Source organism: Crinia signifera, chromosome 4 (genome assembly GCF_055691185.1).
Source record: "Crinia signifera chromosome 4, ASM5569118v1, whole genome shotgun sequence".
NCBI classification, from domain to species: domain Eukaryota; kingdom Metazoa; phylum Chordata; class Amphibia; order Anura; family Myobatrachidae; genus Crinia; species Crinia signifera.
In genome coordinates, this window is record NC_139220.1 from 53951863 (window position 1) to 53969347 (window position 17485).

General features: G+C 41.3%; 2 protein-coding genes across 2 annotated transcripts in view; one reads left to right on the forward strand and one right to left on the reverse strand.

Annotated features, from left to right (window-relative positions):
• The window catches only part of KCNIP1 (potassium voltage-gated channel interacting protein 1), a 685047-nt gene that overhangs the window by 549705 nt on the left and 117857 nt on the right, over positions 1–17485 (reverse strand). The gene's annotated exons all lie outside the window — the stretch shown is intronic.
• The window catches only part of KCNMB1 (potassium calcium-activated channel subfamily M regulatory beta subunit 1), a 56321-nt gene continuing 47636 nt past the window's right edge, over positions 8801–17485 (forward strand). Inside the window, exon 1 of the mRNA XM_083181769.1 lies at positions 8801–9499. The gene's annotated coding sequence lies outside the window, so the exon portion shown is untranslated. The remainder of the gene's footprint in view (positions 9500–17485) is intronic.

The following is a 17485-nucleotide window of genomic DNA, read 5'->3' on the forward strand; positions in this document are numbered from 1 at the left end:
TCAGATGCCTGCCCCCCGCACCCGCATCATCGGGGAATTACCATGAGAATGCCCAGGCCTTCATGGGAACGCCCATGAAATGCTAAGTGTGCCCATGGGTGAATCCCCCGGCCCACAAACCCACGCCCCCCACCCTCACTCATGTGTGTGAGCACCCACGAATAATCTATTCCCTGGGGCCGCTCGCACACGGAGGCTGCACATGCATATCACTGATTATGTGCATGTGCAGTCGCAAAACATCACACCCCTGCGCGAACACGCAGGGGAGCGAATCAACCTATATAATGTATGTGCTTCATTCCATGCACGCAACAGAAACTATGACAACATGCATTAAACTCTGCATTGCCCACTCTATGTTTAAGTAATTCTCACCAAATGCAAATAGAAGAAAGATACTAAGGGGCCTACTTATTATCGGGGCTGATGTGATCGCTTTATTCGCTATTTCCAGGGCCACATTTCTCAGCATGTCTTGTACACAAACCAGGCAGCCATTTAAAATTGGGACTATAAAGTTTTGAAGGCCCCTACTTCTCTCATCAACTCAACTTCTTTATTATCATCTATCGCCATGCTGCCTTCAACTCTCCTCTTCCTCTTTAGAGAAGGGAACATTACATTTCTTCTCCCTATCTTTGACTGCAAAAAAAGTCAGCGCCACAATTCTTTAACACATTTCCAAATGTACTAAAGCCCTATGCGGAGGGTAACACCAGCTAAAGCCCACTCCAAAGGGCAGCACTTTTTAAGAGCACTGTCCTTTGCGATACTAATTGCATATGTTAGTGCATATGCTATTAGTATTGATGCTACCATGGTTACCATTGTAATAACACCCATAAAAGGGGTATAATACCAGCACTTATTTGGCAGTCACTAGCCTGGGATGGCCTGTTGCAGGGCAGCATGCAGTTGAACTATTGCACAAATCATCACCTCTTCACATAAATAATGTTACAACCACTTATTTACATTTTCCCTAACTCGGTTACGCTGTCATCAGTAGATTTTTCCAATTACCTCATTTCAATTTCATTATCAATTAAGGGAGAAAAGGTTTAACAAACTGGCTGTGCAGAGAAATAGCCACCTTGCAGTGGCGTAACAATAATTGCAGCTTTGTGGGTCATCTAAAGCTGCCTGCCACCCGCACCCCCTCGCATGCCAATTTCCTTGCACGCATGTGAATGGAAGTTTAGCATAAACGTCCATTCACAGCCGTGGGTGTGGGGGCTAAATCATTTCATGGTCGCTACACATTGAATGATTTATACAGCGCTCGCAGACCTAAGACACCTCTCCGATCTTCGGCATCCCTGTACAGGAAGAGGAAGGGCAGCTTACATCCGCTGACGTCAGCTGCCTGCCCCGCCCCCCACATCCTCTTCACTGCTGCATTAGCATTTTCATGGGGAAGCACAAAGTTTATGCGCATGAGCAGTTGATAAACATCGAACCCCAGTGCAAATGCATATGAATCACAATCAGCGCCTAAATTCCCTTTGCATCATCACAACACCAAAGAAGATTTTGCACAGTTTTCTTCATCGTAATTGAGGTTTGAAGTCAATACACATCAGTAAAATTGTGCTGCATTATTAAACAAGCCAATGTTTCATAAGTAAATACAAAAATGTTTGTTTACAGCTGTATAACTTATGGAATCCAATTTGTACTTGTGGAGCATTTATTTTGTCCAAATCAATATAACATTGTTTCTATCTTTGGTTATCTGTGTGTTTGGAAAATGTTGCTGATTTGTACCCCATATACGTAGTTAATGGTGCTAATGGGCACTACAAGCAAATAGATATGTTTTGTAGTGATTGGTAGATTCTAGTGAGGCCATGACACCTTCCCAAGCGACTGCTCTCCCACTTAAGCTCAGCATTTACCCAACTACTGTATATTTTGTTTGAAATCTACAATGCACAGCAGCGTTATTTCATCACATCTACAATGTTTGTCAGGTTCACCAATTTGTTAAGTTTGTTCTGGGATATAAATCCCGACAGACTGCATGTACTGTGATCAGCGGCTCTCCTGCAGCTTGAAGAGTGATTCTCTTCTGCTCTAGGATGATTAACAATGCAGCATAGATAGCAATCTCCCTTCCTAGAGGACAGGTTCCCTTTTCAATAGGTGATTAAGGAAGGTAATGTCAATATAAGCACAGGTTGAGTATCCCTTTTCCTAAATGATCGAGACCAGAAGCCTTTTGGATAACGGATTATTTCGTATTTCTGAATATTTTTATATATCAATGAGATATCCTGAGGACAAGACCCATGTGTGACCACAAAATGCATTTATATTGCATACACACATTAAAAACATGAAATGCACATATTTTATTTGTGCATGAAACAAGGTTTCAAAACATCAAACAATGTTTATGTTCTATCTAAGGCACTGCTAAGCAATTATATTCTCGCACATGGTTAGTGCCAGTAATATATCATGTCCCCAGTAGTGCAAGTTATATATCATGTCCCCAGTAGTGCCAGTTACATATCATGTCCCCAGCAGTGCCAGTTACAGATGATCCCAGTAGGGACAGTTATATATCATGTCCCCAGTAGTGCCAGTTACATATCATGTCCCCAGTAGTGCCAGTTACCTATCGTGTCCCCAGTAGTGCCATATACAGGTGTCCCCAGTAATGCCAGTTATATATCATGTCCCCAGTAGTGCCAGTTACATATCATGTTCACAGTAGTGCCAGTTACAGATGTCCCCAGTAGGGACAGTTATATATCATGTCCCTAGTGGTGCCAGTTACATATCATATCCCCAGTTGTGCCAGTTACTCTACAGATCATGTCCACAGTAGTGACAGTTACATATCATGTCCCCAGTAGTGCCAGTTACAAATAATGTCCCCAGCAGTGCCAGTTACATATCATGTCCCCAGTAGTGCCAGCTGCATATCATGTCCCTAGTAGTGCCAGTTACATATCATATCCCTAGTAGTGCCAGTTACATATCATGTCCCCAGTAGTGCCAGTTACATATTATGTCCCCAGCAGTGCCAGTTACATATCATATCCCCAGTAGTGTCAGTTACATATCATATCCCCAGTAGTGCCAGTTACAAACCATGTCCCTAGTAGTGGCAGTTACATATCATGTCCCTAGTAGTGCCATTTACATATCATGTCCCCAGTAGTGCCAGTTACATATCATATCCCCAGTAGTGTCAGTTTATATCATATCCCCAGTAGTGCCAGTTACAGTACATATCATGTCCCCAGTAGTGCCAGTTACATATCATGTCCCCAGTAGTGCCAGTTACAAATCATGTCCCCAGCAGTGCCAGTTACATATCATATCCCCAGTAGTGTCAGTTACATATCATATCCCCAGTAGTGCCAGTTACAGTACATATCATGTCCCCAGTAGTGCCAGTTACATATCATGTCCCCAGTAGTGACAGTTACATATCATGTCTCCAGTAGTGACAGTTACAAATCATGTCCCCAACAGTACCATTTACATATTATATCCCCAGCAGTGCCAGTTACTGATGTCCCCAGTAGTACTTTTAGCAACAACAAAAAAAACTACATTTCTGAAAATATGTTTTTCGGAATAATTTGGTTAACAAATATCCGGATAAGGGGTACTCAACCTGAACTGTGCTTTCCTGTTAGAATAATGACCATTTGGGCTTTTAGAATTTAGGCTACTGTACTTTATCAGAACAAAACATCACATGTGAAGTGAATGCAGTCTAGAACTAGCTAAAATGATAACCATGCCCCCTTGCATGCATTTTGGCATTATGTGGAAACCCACCTCTATAGAACAAGGGCCGCATAGGCTCGAGTGTATTTAAGAGCCTGTGAATTTGTGATTGTTAAATAAAGCTATTGAAAGATAGGATAAGGCCATAGGAAATCTCAGGTGAGTGGCAGTTAGATCTGCCAATCAGTTAGCATTGGGGAGGTAGCTTAGAGAGGGGTATATATAGGCAAGTGGATTGGAAGGACTTCCTTTTTGAGTCTGGATCCCCACCCTCCCTTCCCTTTCTCTGTGCTACCTGGCTCAAGTGCCTTTAAACTTACGCAGTTGGTGTCCGTGTCTTATTTTTAGGATAAGGTGTTTCAGTGTGAGTTATTTCTAGGCTTAAGAGTTAAGTAAAGGTATAAGCCAAGCAGCATAATTCACTAGGCGCCTTAAAGAAATCCTAATATGTCCAGGCCAAATTTAAGGCTATCCATGCATGAGTTCACAGGGTTAAATCAAATTGACTGAACTACTCCTTAAACCACCAGTTCTCAAGCATTGATGTCCTTTCAAACCTGGACTTGAATAGTGAAGTTTAGGAACCTTTGGATTAGACCGTATCAATTTACTTCATGGAAACATGGTGGTTTGTATTTTTGTTTGTCAAAACACAGACGTACCATGGAGTTTTCAGGGTGGGTCTCTCAAATCAGCAATGACCACTTTCATCCTGTTACTTTAGCAGATTTGTAGAAGCCTTTGACTGGCGCAGGTGGAAAGTACCTTGGACGTTCAATTTTTGCAACTGGATCTGCGTTAACATCATGTTTCAGCAAATGTATTTTCTCAACTTAATGATCCATGCTGAATTAGGCTCTATGTACATAAGCAATATGTGTTCATATGCTTGTTAATGGCAGGAAAATGGTTGGGTTCTTTTTGTGTTCTGCTGATTGCATGCAGTGAGCTGTGCGGTTGACCTATACATAGCTCAGTGTATGGAGACCAAAGTCGTTCATATCACTCAGCCTGTTACCTCCATTAGACAGATCATATCCTTTACTGTGTAGTGCAGCAGCTCACAAATTTAGTCCTCATGTATCACCAACAGGTCATGTTTTCAGAATTTATGTCTGCCCCAGCAAAATGAGTGTGATCAGAGAGATCCAGAAAACATGACCTGTTTAGTACTGGAGTTAACAACCATTTGTCTAGTGTATAGTTATACCTAGGCAAGGGGGTCCCAGTTCCCTGGGAAACCTGGTATACAATAAGATTTTAATATACACGCTGGTAAAAAAAAGGAACAGAATTTTTTTAAAGGGGCATTTCTTTGAATGCTGACCACTATTTTCAGCCCTCTGGAGGTCTGGGAGATGCACGACTGACTGTTATTTTAACAGCCTCTTTCATGGTTACAGGAGCTGAGGGCTGCACATAATGTTTCCGTCTGCCACCGGGGTCTGCGGGGGCTGTTGTTACGTTGCTGCTTAATGCCCCACCTGCTGTGGCCGGGAGTCGGGACCTGCATATTTACTAGCCTGCATCCCGGCGCTCCTCCTGGCTGTCTCCATATGAAAAATGTCCCTTGCAAAATGGCCGCCCCCCTTACAATAGACAGTTTAAGAGGATGCTAGAGGAGGCAGCGGCAGCAGATGCGGTGACAGGCCAGTGTCCCGGCCACAGACCAGTCACAGAGGGGTAAGGCGGGGCGCGGGGGTGTCTTATCTGGGGAGGGGGGGTCTTACCCGGGGGGTGCCAAAATGTTCCTGGCAGGGGGGCGCATAATTTGTTTTTATGCCACTGAGGAGCCAGTATTTTTATGTCACCCCTCAGTGGATGACACCTGGGGCAGCTCATGCACCCCCCCAGTAATGCCACTATACCTGAGCCACGTTGAGGGTTATGAGCAATTAACTAGATGGGCCCAATGGTTCTTATCTGCCGTCAAATTCTAACTAAACATGTGAGCATGTATGAATACATATGTTAGGTTATTGTGTTATTGTATGTAGGTAAGGATGATGCAGGGACAAATACATGGGGGTTTATTTACTAAGTTCCATTGCAGATGGGATGTAGCCCATAGCAACCTATCACAATCTACTTGTTTATTTAGCGCCTTCTACAAGATAATAGATAGAATCTTATTGGTTGCCTATAGCAATATTCCATCTTCAATTGAACTTCCAACTTAGTAAAGAAACTCCATGGTGTCTGTGATCTTGGTGTTTTTAAAATGTACATCAAATATGTAAATTCTGGCCACTTTTTATTAAAACTTAGTGACTCAGTTGTTTTTAAAAACAGATCAGGCATATTCTTAATGCAAAAAATCTCATATTTTTCATGCAGTTTGTTATTATTTTTTGTATTTCAATTACTGTGAAATAACAGCGTGCTTCATCTTTTACAGCATTAGAGGTAGGTCTGAACGATTCTCATTTCACAGCTCACTGCTCGCTTCATACATACCGTCACTTTTACAAAGTAAAGCTAATTTCTTATTAAAAAGCATCCGCAAAGTACCACCTTGAGCTCTATTTTAAATGCTGAAAACTGACATTTATATTGAATGTACTGTAGAGGTGTGAAGGTATCTCGTTTTGTTATCAAAAGAGTAACATTATACAAGTACAAGCCTCATATACAGTAAATATAAATCAGTCAGTGGTGGTAATAAAAATGGTCCAACCTGGCTTTGCTGATTGTTAGTATAGGGTATAATGAAAAAGGCAATTCTTGGAGGTGGCAATTAATACTTCCAGCACTGTGTTTACTTATACCCCTTTCACACCAGAAAATGCAGGGACCCACTTGGGAATACGGCCCATGGATCATGCCGGGGCATTCCCTGGTTGCCGCTTTCACACCAGAAAAGTACCTGCATTTTTTGGTGTGGGAAAGAGGCAGGGAGGAGGTGGGCAGGACTCAGGAGGTGAGCAGGAGGTGGGATGGTGGCAGAGGTGGTGGACAGTACTCACCCCTGGTTGCTGGTCCTCGGTGCAGTTCGGGGATCCACACAGGTGGCAGGCACAGATGATGCAGCTCTCCGGCTGTAGTGACGGCGCCGGAGAGAGGCGCCTGTCCTGTCATCTGCACCCGCCGTCTGTGTGGACCCTCGGCCTGACCTCCCACACTGAAGACCGGCAACCCGGGTGAGTACCCCTACCCCTTTCACACCAGCCAGGACCCCGGGTTGAACCCGGGAACAACCCTGCTCCCTTGCAGGGTTGAAATCCCAGCATATTGGGCTGGTGTGAAAGTGGTATTAGGATGCTTAAAAGGTTCTCAGAAAGAAGTATTTTTATTCAACTAGATAATGCATTCACACACTCTACAATACCAGTCCTGATATCAAAAGAAGAACATACTGTAGGGCCTGATTCAGATGCCGGGTGATTACCGAATGACTGCATGGTAATGGCTCACAGTGCACTTGCATGAGGCCAGCCTAGTGGTGTCACAATATTATTATTATTATTATTATAATTGTATTTATAAGGCGCCACAAGTGTTTCGCAGCGCCGTACAAAGGAACAATACAGGGAGACAAAGCTTGGCATAACATTGAATAAATACCAAAAATACAGTACAAATAAAGAGCGCCACAGTTCAATACACATTAGTCTCGCAGACCCCATTGTGGCAGGGAGGCGCCGAGTTTATGTGGGCGCTGGGGGTCTGCGGGGCTATCTGTGAACCGCTGCTGCCTGACGGAACCTGCAGATCTACTTGCCTGCAGTCCTGACTCCTGGCGCTCCTCCTGCTGCTGCTAATGAAAAATAGCCCTAACAGCAGTCCAAAGTTTGTTTTGTGAAATACTAGCGACCCGACCCGGCTTCACACAGGAGAAATTTTGAATTTACGCCCATAGGTGGTTTTTGTTTTCAACCAAGTTTACTTTGAGAAAAATAATTGTTTTTCATATAAAGTGCTCAGATGGCTGTTTTTTTGTTGTTGTTTTTTTTTTTTTTACTTGTTTCACTAAAATCATCAATATTCGGCTCTCTTTTGTCATAGATTAAAGTTTCAAGCACTGAAAACTTACTCAACAAATGCTCTATAAAATTGTTAAAAGAGCATCAAAATTTGTGCAGCGGTTCTCAAAATTAGGCAGACACCTACTGGGACTTACAGGTCGGGTCTTCCTTATCCGTGTATTCCAAAACCGAAACACAGTATTCCGAAAACCGTAGGTTTTCAGAATATTTAGTTTTTTCATACTTACCTCATCCTCAGATGTTCATGGTGGCCTCTGGGATCCTCTTCAGTGGCATCTCCGGTCCCAGGGTTGCATTGCCCGAGTGCGCGGTCGTGCCGGTGATGTCCCGAACATTTCGTATAAGGGATACCCAACCTGTACTATGTTGAGATTTTATTTTAGTTTAATATGGACGGAGCCACAAAAATGTATCTATAATAAGAGATCTAATACATTATGGAAGCAATAGAGTTTTATCAACTTGGCCCAAAAAGACGTACAGGCCAAGATGCCTTATTTTAATAATAAAGCATTCTCATACTTTGGGCACCCAGGCTAACAGCATCATTATTGATCAGAGACACAGTAAATAGGCTACCCAGTGCTTTGCGTTGGTGAACGCCAGCAACAGAAATAGGCAAACATTCTGTTTTACCAACATTTAAACTTTTTTGCCTTCGATAAAAACTTAGAGAAACTACTGTAAATACAGTAGTACAAAGTATTATACGTCTTTGTAACTGGACATACTGTAACTGTTGTCTAACCTAAACAGTATGTAGGCAAAGAAATAAAATACAGCTAAAATCACAGTGTATATTTTGCAACAACCAAATAAATCTTGGAAGAGGACTGTATGCCAGTAGAAAGCTAGAAAGCTGTTGCGATGTGATCTAAACTGTTCTACTTCTAAGTGTTAACATCAGTAGCATCTCAATTACCAATGAAATCAACACGGCTGGCTAGAGAGTATATCTTGGAGACCTTACAGCTCATGTCAACACCTGTGATGATAACAGAATGCGTTAGTGCCTCCTTCAAGTTTCATTCTTGCCTTTTCGTTCTCTACATTCGTGGGTTTTCTTATGCCTCATCTACACTTTATTTCCTTACAGCCTGTCCTAAAAGATACATAAGCCGCAAGACTCTTAACATCAAGAGAAGCAATGACAGATGTTAAGTATCAACTTTTAATATACTATTTATTTTAACACTTAAACTATCCCGGATTGTCGTAGGACACTAATATCATGGCAGTTTAGTTCTAATAGGGTTTACCGAAGAGGAAAAGATTTAGAGCAGATGTACAGGATACAAGGAGTTGTGGACTTGTGCTCATCCTGAAATAAGGGAAAATGGAACTATCCTAAGTAACATATTTGCTTGATAAATTTCTGATCTGAAAGCATGTAAAATGTGTTTAGTAATGGAATAAGATAACTTTTATTGTCTTATTGTGTAAGGACTGGGTCCGAGACCAGATAGTTTGTGTACTTAAATATTTAAACGCTATCTTTTTAGTCTTCGTGGCAGTTTAGCTGCTTAACATTAATTTATGGGGTTGTATTTGAGAGGCCACCGTGAGATTCATACCTTACCTTTTATGGCCAAATGGTGAGTGTAATTGTTGTGATTAATGGAAGCACAGTGAAGACAGCCTAGAATAGCCATCCTGAGTGCAGTGTGCTGTTCCTGCTTGGGATGAATATTTACTTTTCTGCTGCTGGTCTATGGAAAAGTGAACAGAACTTCAAGAGACATCAGCCATTACTGCAAATTGTAAGTATCATTTTATTGGGTGACTTTAACAATCTTTACTGATAAAACTGCATTTGGTTCCTTTTGATTATGGTGGAAAGTATTTATTCATATGGCATTGCCTCTCTTTATGTGTTTATTTTAATTAAATACATTTTCTTTTTATATAGAAATCGTATCGTACATTGATGTTCAATAAATCAACTAAGATGTCAAATATATTACAAGATAAAAATAACAATTACTAAAAAGTAAAAAAATTGAAAATGTTGAGTATTTACAGAAAAACTATTATTAAGACACATTTCTAACCAATGTGCCTAAACAAGTGCAACTGGGCTTTGACTTATAAGCGGTCGGTGATCCCATCTTCGAAACATAGAGCGTTAGAATAAAATCATACATTTTGGTAGAGATAGTATGAGAAATCAACTTTAGCTTAATACATTTATTAACGAGATGTTGCCCATAGTGACCAATCACATAATGTCTATCATTTTCTAGGATGCAAAAGAGAAATGACAGCTGGAATCTGATTGGTATAGGCAACATCCCCACTTCACAGTTTTAGAAGTTTAGTAAATTGGCCGCTATATCTGCATATGTTTGTACAATGCTGTGATTTTTATTCCTTTTGCTACTGGTGTATAATGACATTCTTATAACTAATCAGCAAATATTCCTATCACTATAGCATAACATTTTAATACTTAATGGAGATAATTCTTGTGTCATTTGATTGAGAAGTCACATGTTCATACAGCTCTATTAGGTAATAGGGTATGGAGTATAGGACTTTTCATACAAGTAGAAGTAACATGTAAAGCATGGCCAAGTATGTGAGGAATGGTATGGATCAATGGGTCGACTCAATTTAGGTCGACATGTATTGGGTTGACCACTGAACTTCGACAGGGCTTAGGTCGACACATAAAATTGGTCGACGTGGCTAAGGATCGACAGGGTTGGAAGGTCGACCCAAGCATTCATTCGAAAAATACTCCTTTTCATACCCCTACCGTACACGTCGGCGTGGAGTTGACTTTACATAGTGTGGCGAGCCATCGAGCCCGAAGCGTGAAAAGGTCGGACGACGCATTCCTCTGCGCTAGCCACGCTTAGGGGTGGCATGGATAGTGGGGGGGGGGGTGCCTAAAACCTCATTGTATGTCATACCATGTCATACAATGGCATCCAATGATATTATTGTATAGCTAATGGCATCGTACACCCTATAAAATCGCATGCGATCGCATGCGATTTTGTGGGAGGTGCGATGCGATCCCCCGGGGCTACGATAGCAGTGAATAAATGACATGGGAAAATCGCATCGCATGGCCCTTAAAATGGCCCATGCGATGCAATGCGATTTTACTACGCAGAATAGCCCACTAAGCAAATAATTAATGGGCTATTCTATTTCTAAATAGCTTAGTGGGTGCCGTGATAATACACAAGTACCGATATTGGAAACCACATTAAAATTGCTACTGAAATATCACTGCACTGATATCATAATATACACTATTTTATAGATGTGTACAAAGGATTTTATTTGCTTCAACATGAAATTACAGTATAAACATATAACAGACTTGCCATAACAATATAACATTAAAAACACAATTATACTGTACACTTAATTAAAAAGTACTCAATTTAGCCAGCAGTGAACAAGTTGTTACAATACGACTTTAAATAAAGGGTCTGACTCAGAGTTGATCGCAAAAGCAAAATCTTTCTCAAATGGGCAAAATTGTGCTGCACTGTGGGGCAGGTGGAGCATGTGCAGAGAGAGTTAGATTTTGGAGAGGTGTGTTCAAACAGAAATCTAAATTGCAGTGTAAATGTGGCCATACACTAATCCACGGTATCGCATTCAGCCTCTCATACGGTACCTCGGCAACTGCCCAATCGGTGGCTGGTCCTCATACGATACATAAAATGAGGTCCGTTAGCATACCATGTATCACAAGCACCCCCAGCAAGTGCAGTTGGATAAATCTCAAGTGCAGTATTTGCGATCCAATCCTATGCGCACGGGACCACGCATCAGATCACAATCAAAGGTTATGCACATACAATTTGGGCACTTTTCACTCGATTTCTCAGCTCGATGCGTCAGAATTGGGTGAAAAGTGCCCAAAGTGTATAAGTGTATGCGCACCTTGAGAATAAAGCAGACAGTATTTACCCTGCACAGAAACAAAATAACTCACCCAAATCTAACTCTCTCTGCACATGTTACATCTGCCCCACCTGCAATGCAGCATGGATTTGCCCATTTGAGAAAGATTGTGCATTTGAGATTCTCTGATTCAGGCCCAAAGTTGCAGTTCATGCTAAAGTCAGTAAACCAGTGAGCAGAATTATATCAATTTCTATGTGATTAAGATAGGGGTCAGTAGCAGCAGCCAATATATATATAATTATAATTTACAATTCAATTAGGCAAACCAATCATCCATAGATTGTAAGCTTGCAGTAGGGCCCTCTTACCTCCAAGTCTGTCTGTTGTTACCAAGTTTGTTTTATCACTGTCTACAGTTGTAAAGCGCAAGAGAAACTGCTGCGCTATATTCAGAGGCGGATTGGCCCACCAGGAAATCGGGCCATTTCCCGGTGGGCCGGTCCAGATTGCCACCTGGCCGGGCCGCCGACCCTGCTATCAGGGCCGGTGCTGGCATCATCCTATGCGGGTATGCTGCGGCCACATAGGATGATGTCACCCAACTCTTGTATCAGCAGGGACCTGGAGCTGGCCGGAACAGCTCCTGTGGCAGGACTCAGCATCGGTGAGTAGCGCTCTCCCTCCCACCCATGCCCCGGCAGTAGTGTCCGCCCTCCCCACCCCCCAGCAGTAGCAGCAATCCCCGGCCCGGGAATAATATGTAAGCAGCACCCAACACATCCCCCCCCGGGCAGTAGCGGTAGCGCGAGCACCCCCCCCCCCCCCGGCAGTAGCGGTAGCGTGAGCACCCCCCCTTTACCGTGGTTCTGTGCAGTTTGAATAGACACCTGCAGTGTTCTAAGGCCTGATTCAGAGAAGGATGCAGTTTGTACAGTAGCTGCGTCTGTGGTCACAATTGCTGTATGAAAATATACAAAATATGGAAAAAATGGCAGGAGGTGTATTGTGTTTTGAATTGCGCAAGTGCTCACCATCAATGGTTTCAATCCGATAATTTCATAAAATAATTTATGAACCATCGATGGTCAACTCAGGTGAGATTTTTATTCACAGGAGATAAACAATGCCTGTGACTATTGCAGCACTCGGGCACTGGAACAACATCCTGCATCTAAGACGATTGCCAGGTAAAAGTATGCGGCAAATAGTATTGCTACTCTAGGTTGGATTGCATCTCCGCACTGTACTGTACTGTATGTCAGAATTCCAAGGCATAGCACAGAATCTTGGCAGGTGAATAGTGTCCCTCAGCTTTAATTCGCCGAACCATTGTTTTTTAGTTAATTGCAGCTTTTAGTAAATAATCAGGATGATTGGTGACAATTTACTGCATGTAATTCACTTGCAGGATGGTGACTGGTGGCAATCAATTCTGCACCTGACAAGCTCGCTGGCAATGGAAATAACTGATGTCATTGTGTTTTGTTCCTATGAGCAGTGGAACTTTTTCAAGATTTCATTATTTCATCTGGATGATTGTTTTTGCTTTAATTGAGTTGTGGATTTGAATTAATTGTACTTTCTGTTTTGTTCATGCTACTGACTCAGTGTCTCAATCACACAGAAACTGCTACAAGTGCTGCTCAAGTTTTACTAAAACCTTTTTTGGAACTTCCAATTTACTGTATTTGAAGTAATATAACAACTTGCTCACTGCTGACTTATTTCGGTATTTTTTTTTACTGTGTATACTATTGTGTCTTTTATCCCAATAAATGCCAAATTAATTTCTCAAAATAGGTGTGAAAATTGGCAAGCAAACATTTTTATTCAACATAACGACCTGTAATGTTTACCTTATACATGAAATGTAATTTTTATTTTTACAAAAATATTTGATTCGAATTTATATAATAAATGTGAGCGATGCTGGCATTAGTGGATATTTTGCACATCTCCCAGAGGGTTAACGTTATATAAATATTGCAAGTTTATTTCATGTTTTTTGATTTTTGTATTGTATTATGTTATTCCCTGAAAGAAGTAACTAAAATAATTTTTACACAAAATGATATATTTTATATATATCAGCACAGTGATTATATAGTATCTTTGGCAAGGCCGCAGCTATAATAGGTGCGGCTGCACCCTCTCCCCATGCGGTTAATTGCTGAGCCTCATCGCTTGTACTCTCCATCACATAAGCAGAAGGGGAAATTTGACATAAGCTTTTGCATATAACCACTACCTGTGCTCAGATGATGGACGATGATTACGTGTGGCGTGTCCACCTAAACAGCCGTGGGTTGTCGAGATACGGCTGGGAAGGCGACAATTTATGGGCATTATCGGCAGAATGGGCCCGATAGATTTTAAAGTTGGTCTCGTTCTGCCGTGATGCCTCCTCAATGCTGTCGGTAATGACAACTTTGAATAGGCATCCGCCGCTATTTCACCGATCAGAAATAGTGGCGGAGGATTGCATATCTCCCAATATCTTTGCACCAAATACCTGGAGATCTGATACTACTTTTTCTACTTAATGGGAAGTAGCCACTTTTTGCACTGTCCTAGGGGTTTCTATACGAAGATTGGAGGTCTGTTGAAGATTAAATATTGCTATGGGTAACCAATCAGATTCTATATATTGAAGGTGCTAAATAAAGAAGTTACATAGTAACATAGTAATTAAGGTTGAAAAAATATGTTAGTCCATCAGGTTCAACCTATTTGACTTGTAACTACTGACTTGAGTAAGTTATATCTATAGGATTCCCCTAGTGGCCAAAATGTACTCTATCTAGCTTTGATTTTAAATTCATTTATAGTAGTTGCTGTAACCACCCCCGTCGGCAATGAGTTCCAGAATTTTACTGCTCTAATGGTGAATAATCCTCTTCTTAATTCAGTACAGAATTTCATTTCCTCAAGTATAGGCCTGTTAGTGAACAAATCATCTCCCAGTTCCATATGATTCCCAGTCCTGTATTTGAACATGCTAATCATATCACCTCTCAACCTCTGTTTCTCCAGTGAAAACATATTCAGCCTGGTTAACCTATCTTTGTATTCTAGTGACTCGAGATGTTTACTAGTTTAGTCGCCCATCTCTGTACCTGTTCCAATTCATTTATTAATTCATTAATAGTCAGTGTTCCAAGAGTGGTCCCACTAAGTCATTGTAAAGAGGCACTATCACATTAGCATCCCTTGAACCATTCCCCTTTTAATGCATGCCAGTGTCCTGTTTGCTTTTGCTGCTGCACTTGAGTAGTGTGCACTATTACCCAATTTTTCATCTAGGTCCTTTTCCACTGCAGAATTCCCTATAATAACTCTATTTAGCCTATATGTAGCTTGTTAATTGTTGTTCCCATAATGAGTTTGTTTACGTTTCTCAACATTAAACCACATTTTCCACCTTTCTGCCCACCTTTCCAGTTTAATTAAGTAATTAAGTCGCTTTGTAGTGTATCCACATCCTTTCCAGAGTAAATTCCCTTGCTCAATGTCATGTCGTCCACAAATATTGCAATCTTAATCCCTATGTCACAACCTATATCATTATTGCATATATTAAACAAGGTGGGTCCCAATATTGAACATGGTGTTACTCCACTTTGGACCTTACCCCAGCTGGAATGTATGCCATTTACCACCAATCTCTGTCTCCTATTGTGCAACCAGTTTTTAATCCAATTACAAATTTTATCTCCGAACCCCAAATTACCTAGTCTCATTAACCCCTTACCGCCGCAGCCTGTTTTTGCCTTCCTGACAGAGCCCCTTTTTTCAAATCTGACATGTATCAATTAAGTGGGGATAACTTTTTTTTGCTTTTACTTATTCCAGTGATTTTGAGATTGTTTTCTCGTGACACATTGTACTTCAAGTTAGTGGTAAATTTTGGTCGATACAGTCTGTGTTTTTTTGTGAAAAATACCAAAATGTCGTAAAAAAAATTGAAAATTTTGCAATTTGCAAAATGTTAAATTTTCTGCTTGTGAGACAAATAATCATACCACTCAAAATAGTTAATAACTAACAAAGACCATATGTCTACTTTATGTTGCCATCATTATTTCAACCTCCTTTTAATTTTTTTGGACACTAGGAGGCTTAAAATATGAATAGCAAATTCTCAAATTTTCAAGAAAATTTCAAACACTGATTTTTTTAGGGACCAGTTCAGTTCTGATGTGACTTTGAGGGACTTGTATGTGAGACACCCCCATAAATGATGCCATTTCAAAAACTGCACCCCTCACAGTATTCAAAACAGCATTTTGGAAGTTTGTTAACCCTTTAGGTGTTTCACAGGAATTAAAACAAAGTGTAGGTGAAATTTCAAAATTTCATTTTTTTTGCAGATTTTCAATTTTAATACATTTTTCTAAGGAACACAGTAGATTTTACTAGAGAAATGTGACTAAAAATTTATTCCCCCAATTCTTTTGTTTTCATAAATATCCTATATGTGGCCCTAGGGTGCACGTTGACCAAACCACAGGCTTCATAATAGAAGGAGCACCTACTTGATTTTGGAGCCTCCTTTTTATGAGATTATTTTTTAGGCACCATGTAGGTTTCTAGGCACCATAAGATGCTAAAAGTTAGGAACCCCCCCACAAGTGACCCCATTTTGCAAACTACACCCCTCAGGGAATTCATCTAGGGGTATAGTGTACATTTCAAACCCCCAGGGGTTTCACCAATTGTGGTACAACTGGGCTGTGAAAATGAAAAATTACATTTTTTTACACAAAAATGCAGTTCTGGCTCAAAATTTTTAATTTTCACAAGGAATGAAGGAGACAAAGCACCCCAAAATCTGTGCCCCAATTTCTCCCGAGTACGGCAATGCCTCATATGTAACCAAAAAATACCATTTGGGTGCATGGCAGGACTCAGAAGGGAAGGAGTGATTTTTGGATTTTGCAGCACAGATTCTGGTGGAATGAATGGTGGGTGCTATGTTGCATTAGCAAGACCCCCGAAGCACCAATACAGTGGAACCCCCCCACAAGTGACCCCATTTTGCAAACTACTCCCCTCAGGGAATTCATCTAGGGGTATAGTGTACATTTCAAACCCCCAGGGGTTTCACCAATTGGGGTACAACTGGGCTGTGAAAATTAAAAATAACATTTTTTTACACAAAAATGCAGTTCTGGCTCAAAATTTTTCATTTTCACAAGGAATGAAGGAGACAAAGCACCCCAAAATCTGTGTCCCAATTTCTCCCGAGTACGGCAATGCCTCATATGTGACCAAAAAATACCATTTGGGTGCATGGCAGGACTCAGAAGGGAAGGAGTGATTTTTGGATTTTGCAGCACAGATTCTGGTGGAATGAATGGTGGGTGCTATGTCGCATTAGCAAGACCCCCGAAGCACCAATACAGTGGAACCCCCCCACAAGTGACCCCATTTTGCAAACTACACCCCTCAGGGAATTCATCTAGGGGTATAGTGTACATTTCAAACCCCCAGGGGTTTCACCAATTGTGGTACAACTGGGCTGTGAAAATGAAAAATTACATTTTTTACACAAAAATGCAGTTCTGGCTCAAAATTTTTCATTTTCACAAGGAATGAAGGAGACAAAGCACCCCAAAATCTGTGCCCCAATTTCTCCCGAGTACGGCAATGCCTCAAATGTGACCAAAAAATACCATTTGGGTGCATGGCAGGACTCAGAAGGGAAGGAGTGATTTTTGGATTTTGCAGCACAGATTCTGGTGGAATGAATGGTGGGTGCTATGTCGCATTAGCAAGACCCCCGAAGCACCAATACAGTGGAACCCCCCCACAAGTGACCCCATTTTGCAAACTACACCCCTCAGGGAATTCATCTAGGGGTATAGTGTACATTT